General features: G+C 37.6%; 1 non-coding gene across 1 annotated transcript; it reads left to right on the top strand.

Moving 5' to 3' along the window:
• Positions 1-2354: 2354 nt before the first annotated feature.
• Trnak-cuu lies at positions 2355-2427 on the top strand. The gene has a single exon. It is a non-coding gene; the product is annotated as a tRNA-Lys (tRNA).
• Positions 2428-6280: the final 3853 nt, after the last annotated feature.

The raw sequence follows: 6280 nt of genomic DNA, 5'->3' as shown, positions 1-6280 counted from the left end.
TTCCCCAAGACTAATTTTGGGGAGGTCCCCTTTTGGCAAGTTACATCTGATTAAATGAAAAGGCATGTATTAATGGTATAAGTGAGTTTAAACTGGATGGTCATGTTGGTTGATGAACTATCACCTCTTCTAATTAAGAGGTCTCTCTTGTTCAAATCGAACCTTTATCAGTTTTGATGGTACCCACAGCTTATCTTCTCCTGCAGAAACAAAAGCAAAACCTCGTCCCCAACGTAACACATGCCCTGGTTTCCATTCTGAGGTCAGCACATCCTTGAAGTATATAGGCTGATTTAATTCTGTTGTTTTTTCTATTAACCAATGTCTCTCTGCAGCTGTTGTTCCTTTCTCATTAGCATTGAGAAAATTCAAAGTTAATAGAGCATTGTGCAGTCTATTTCTGGGGGTTTTTGTTACCCCTTTTTGTTTATTTATCATGTCCTTTAGAGTTCTGTTGGATCTTTCTATAACTGCTTGGCCTGTAGGATTATGTGATATACCTGTAATATGCTTTATATTATAATAAGCAAAAAACTGTTTCATTTTAATAGAGACATATGCTGGAGCATTGTCAGTTTTAATTTGTGCTGGTATACCCATGATGGCCATAACTTCTAGCAAATGAGTGATTACAGAATCAGCTTTTTCAGAATTCAAAGCAGTTGCCCATTGAAATCCTGAATAAGTATCAATAGTATGGTGTACATATTTCAATTTTCCAAATTCTGCAAAGTGAAACACATCCATCTGCCAGATTTCATTCCTCTGAGTACCCTTTGGGTTACATCCTGCTGGTAATGGTGTCTGATTGTAGAAGGAACAAGTAGGACATTTCTTTACAATTTCCTTGGCTTGTTGCCAGGTTATGGAAAAATCCTTTTTTAAACCTTTACTATTGACATGATGTTTCTTATGAAATTCTGAGGCCTCCAGCACATTTCCTATCAATAATTTATCAATCTCATCATTACCTTGTGCTAGAGGGCCTGGCAAGACCAGTATGGGATCGGATGTGAGTTATATATAAAGGATGACTCCTTTCCCTGATTGTATCTTGTAATTGAATAAATAGTGAAGTTAATTCTGAAGCATCAGGGATAAATTCTGCAGTCTCAATATGTAATACCACTCTTTCAGCATACTGAGAGTCAGTAACTATATTGAGAGGTTCTGAAAAATCCATTAATACCAACAGAATAGCATACAATTCTGATTTTTGAACTGAATTATAAGGACTTTGAACCACTTTACTTAAATTTTCTGATTTGTAACCTGCCTTTCCTTGCTTGTTGGCATCTGTATAAAATGTCCGAACTCCAGATATGGGTTTTTCACGTACAATTCGAGGCAAGATCCAATCAGCTCTCTTTATAAGATCAATTCTATTGCTTTTAGGATATTTGCTGTTAATTTCTCCCAAAAAATTACTGCAAGCTCTTTGCCAAGGTTCACTTTCTGCCCATAATTTTTCAATGTCCTCTTTAGTTAAAGGTACAACAATTTCTGCTGGGTCTATTCCTGCTAATTGACGAAGTCTCAATTTTCCTTTCAAAATTAAGTCAGAGATTTTTTCCACATAAGTTTTTAATTTTTTATTTGGTTTATTTGGTAAAAATATCCATTCTAATATAATATCTTCTCTCTGCATTAATATTCCTGTAGGAGAATGCCTAGAAGGTAAAATAACCAAAATGCAATCCAGCTTTGGATCAATACGATCTACATGTCCTTCATGTACTTTTTTTTCTACCAAGGCCAATTCTTTCTCAGCTTCAGGTGATAATTCTCTTGGACTATTTAAGTCCTTGTCACCTTCTAAGGTTTTGAACAAATTATTCAGTTCATCATTTTTTACCCCAACAATAGTTCGTAGATGAGAAATGTCCCCAAATAATCTTTGAAAGTCATTAAGAGTCTGTAGGCGATCTCTCCTAATTTGTACCTTTTGAGGTCTAATTTTTTGTAGCTCTATTTTATATCCTAAATAATTAATAGAATCTCCTCTTTGTATCTTTTCAGGAGCAATTTGTAATCCCCAGCCAGGCAATATTTTCTTTACTTCTTCAAACATTCTTTCTAAAGTATCTGCACTTGAGTCAGCTAGTAAAATATCATCCATATAATGATAAATTATAGATTTAGGAAATTTTTTACGTATCACTTCTAAGGGCTGTTGTACAAAATATTGGCACAGGGTTGGACTATTCAACATTCCCTGTGGGAGGACTCTCCATTGAAATCTTCTAACCGGTTGAGAATTATTGTAAGTAGGCACCGTGAAAGCAAATCTTTCTCTGTCTTTTTCTTGTAGGGGTATTGAAAAGAAACAGTCTTTTAAATCAATAACTATGAGAGCCTGGCTAGCTCAGTCGGTAGAGCATGAGACTCTTAATCTCAGGGTCGTGGGTTCGTGCCCCACGTTGGGCGCCAATTGTAGATGTATCCTGCTTGTTAAATAAGAAACACAGAGCCAGTTGCAGAGTTAAAAACCACGAGGTCAGAGCCAAAGCAGAAAACCTTACCCTTCACTGCTTCTGCGGTTCCTCCTCTCCGCAAGAGACCTACTTCTGTGCGTCCTGTCTATTTAAAGACTTTCTGTTCTCCTCCCTCATTGGTTGTAACCCAGCCACATGACCTCCTCGTCACTGCCTGTTTGTACAGACCTCCAGGTCTTCTATGGTTGGTATTGAAATTAAAGGCGTGTGTCTGCTATGCTGGCTGTGTCCTTGAACACACAGAGATCCGCCTAGCTCTGCCTCCCAAGGGCTGGGATTAAGGGCGTGCCCCACTACTGCTCGGCTTCTGCTCTGGCTTGCTCTGACCTCAAGGCAACTTTATTGACATACAAATAAAATCACATTTCAATACAAATAAAATATCACTATAGGTGTTAGCTTCAAGATGATGGCAGTAAGGGCCTAGAAGTATCTACAGTGTCTATCATTCAGACCTCAGAGTTCATACAGGTTATTTGCTATGTTAGGTCTCCATGTAGCCTGGGTTTTCTAACAATATTGTGACTGACTCCAAGAATGAACATCCCAGCAGAATATGGCTCAAATACATGGCATGCTTATGGCCAGGCCCCAGAAGCTGAACAGCACCATAGCCTCATCACTTACTTTACTATAACAAATATAGACTGATCACTCAAGCAAATTATCATCAATATCACATAGTAACATGTGATGTGAGTACGCCATAATGTCTACCATGTCTGCCTTTCTTGCCTTTGCCTTTGCTCTGTCAAATAAATTTATGTGGAGGTTGGGGATTTAGCTCAGTGGCAGAGCGCTTGCCTAGCAAGCTCAAGGCCCTGGGTTCAATCCTCAGCTCAAATAAATAATAAATAAATAAATAAATAAATAAATAAATAAATAAATAAAATTTAAGCTTTGTTTCTTTGCTTTCTTCTTCTTACAGTGTTCTTCCCTGTTATCCCAGTGCTTAACTCTCTTGTATCTATCAAACCTCTGGTCAAACCTCACCTCTTCAAAGAGACCTACCCTTGAGCAATGACAAGGCTTCTTTCTGTTACCAAACCTGGTCATGCTTCTCAGCTCTTCTCAACTAGTCCTCGGACTTGACACCTCTCATCCTTTGACACAGCTTCATTAGTTTTACATTGTCTTCCAAGTCAGTTTAGCTGCAGTTGATCTTGAGACTTGACTCCCCCCCCCAGACATGTGATGAAGTTACTCATGTCCCCTGGCACTTCAGTCTCCACCTCTCTTTTAATCAGAAATCCCAACCACTCGTATCTCCTATTAGAAAATTTCCATCAGATGATCTTTTATTCTGTTCAGTAGCCATACACCTTTATTCTTCCAGAGTTGTCCAGTCTCTCCTATTGTACAACATATTATAATATTCTTGAATAATAACATCTTTATCACTCTAAATAGCAGGATTTTTTTTTCTGTAGCATGATTCTACTCTCTGATGGAATCTAAGCAAATGTTAAACCTAATTTATAACTCTTAAAACCAAAAGTATTTTTTGATACTTTCAGTCTCCTCGATATATCTTGTTACACATGGACCAAGTCAAAGGCAAATACAGCTTAACTGAAGGCACAGCTAAGGTTCAACACTATCTAAAATTGAAAACTCCTTCAGAATTTTTCCTTACACCAACCTTAACCAATAGTTAAATGCCAGTAACCATTAATAGTTTCCACCACTAAACCTAAGAGGTGTACTTCTCTCTCTTCTAAATCTTAGGCCTGAGTGTGAAATTTCCCAGACTCAGAAAATCCACTATTGGTTTTCTAATAGAAAAGAGAAATTCCATCATGTACAACTTGTATTCTCTGTATAATTATTCAGCTATCATCTTAATCAGGCCTATCTGTCCTCTAACGTTCAAAATGACAGAGGTGGCACAGCACTTATAGACTCGTGCTAAAGCCTAGCATTTCCTTCCCATGTCCTACAATTTCCCTAACAAAGACAGAGGACTTAATTTCATAATTTTAAAATATCTCTACAGATGAAGAGATCACTTTAAAAAGCAAGGTGTGGTTGAATGCCTATATTTCCAGCACTGAGAAGGTATAAATAGTAGGATTACAACTATTGTCTGGCTGACCAGCCTAGCCAAATTTGTAAGCTCTGGGTTCAGTGAGAAATTCAGTCTCAAAAATATAAGGGGGAGAGTAATTGAGAAAATGTGACATCTGTCTCTAGACTATACACACATACACACACACACACACACACACACACACACAAATACACACACACACACACACACACACACACACACACCCCGCATATACTTACACACAAATACAGATGTGTACATACAGTATAGGATTAAAAAGGTTATAAAAACTGATAAGTAGGGAAACAAAAACTGATCAGGAAACATCGAAGTCAATTAGCAGTTTTCTGAATCAGGTTTCTATTTCTGTGAATACATACCATTATGAAAACAACTTGGAGTGAGGGGTTAATTTCATCTTACACATCCAGGTAACAGTCCACCATTGAGGGGAGTCAAAGCAGGGACTCAATGAGGGAGGGAACCTGGAGTCAGGAGCTGAAAGAGAGGCTTCCTCCCCATGGCTTCCTCCCCATGGCTTGCTCAGCCTGGAGTTTTATACAATACAGGACTTCCTGCCTAGGGTTGACACCACCCACCGTGGACTAGGCCCTCCTATATGAACTATTAATCAAAATGATACCCCACAGACTGGTCTATAGGCCCATCTCGTGAAGGAATTTTCTCAGTTAAGATTCCTTCTTCCCAGCTATGTCTAGGTTCGTGTTCAGTCAACAATGTCAGAAGCACAGCAGTTAACAGAGGCAAGAGCTAATTTATAAAATCCCCATTTGTGACAGTGAATTATCTCGTCCTATTTCTAATGATGATCATGATAAGATGAAGAACTTCCATTTACAAATCACAGTAGGAATTATGAATTAGCATACTGGATATTATGAGTTTTCTTTTATCTCAAGAACTTGACAGCTCTCTTGATATTATAGGTAGCCTACCAAATCAGAGGTTCTAAATAGTCAATAAAACAAAGATATTGAAAAGCTATTTAACACAATAAATGGCCAAAATTTAAAACAATATCAGAAAGGAAGAAAAACTTAAAAAAAAAAAAAAACCTGAAAGCCACATTTGTTGGCATTTATACAGAAAAATTGTTACTAAAAATATGTTTAATAGATATATTCACCTTCAAAAGTTCAAATACTAATGCTTAATTCCCAAAAGATGATATTTGGATCATATATGTATGTGGAATAAATAAGTATGAGACTATCGTGAAAAGAGACCCTCTATTTCACTGGAAATACTGTCTCCTAAACTAGGAAGCAGGTCTTCACCAGAAACCATATCTTCTAGCATCTAGGTGCTATAAATCCAGCTTCCATAATGGTTAGAAACAACTTTCCAATGGTTCTATGTCCCCTGGTCCATGATATTCTACTATGGAAACCTGACTAGATTCTCAGCTGTCCAATAAGAAATCTCTAATGACTTGGGAGCTGTAATACTTTTAAACTCTCTGCATCTCCTCCATGTATTCACAGAGCTAAAGATTGGTGCCTTCTCAGCCATGCATTCAATGGAAGAAGGTTAAGTGGCACTAAAAATTAGATAACATTCATTTAGGTGAGAGAATCCTCAGAGAAAACTGGGAAAACTCAAGAACTTCTCATTTAGGAAAAGTTCAGTTCATTCCTGAGTCTCCAAGAAGCACAGAATTCTTTTGTAGCACCACAAGTCACTTTAAACATAACTTGCACCTAAGCAGCTCTAA

Source organism: Onychomys torridus, chromosome 14 (genome assembly GCF_903995425.1).
Source record: "Onychomys torridus chromosome 14, mOncTor1.1, whole genome shotgun sequence".
NCBI lineage: Eukaryota > Metazoa > Chordata > Mammalia > Rodentia > Cricetidae > Onychomys > Onychomys torridus.
Note: the sequence above shows the minus strand (reverse complement) of the source record. Positions and strands in the feature narration are given on the sequence as shown.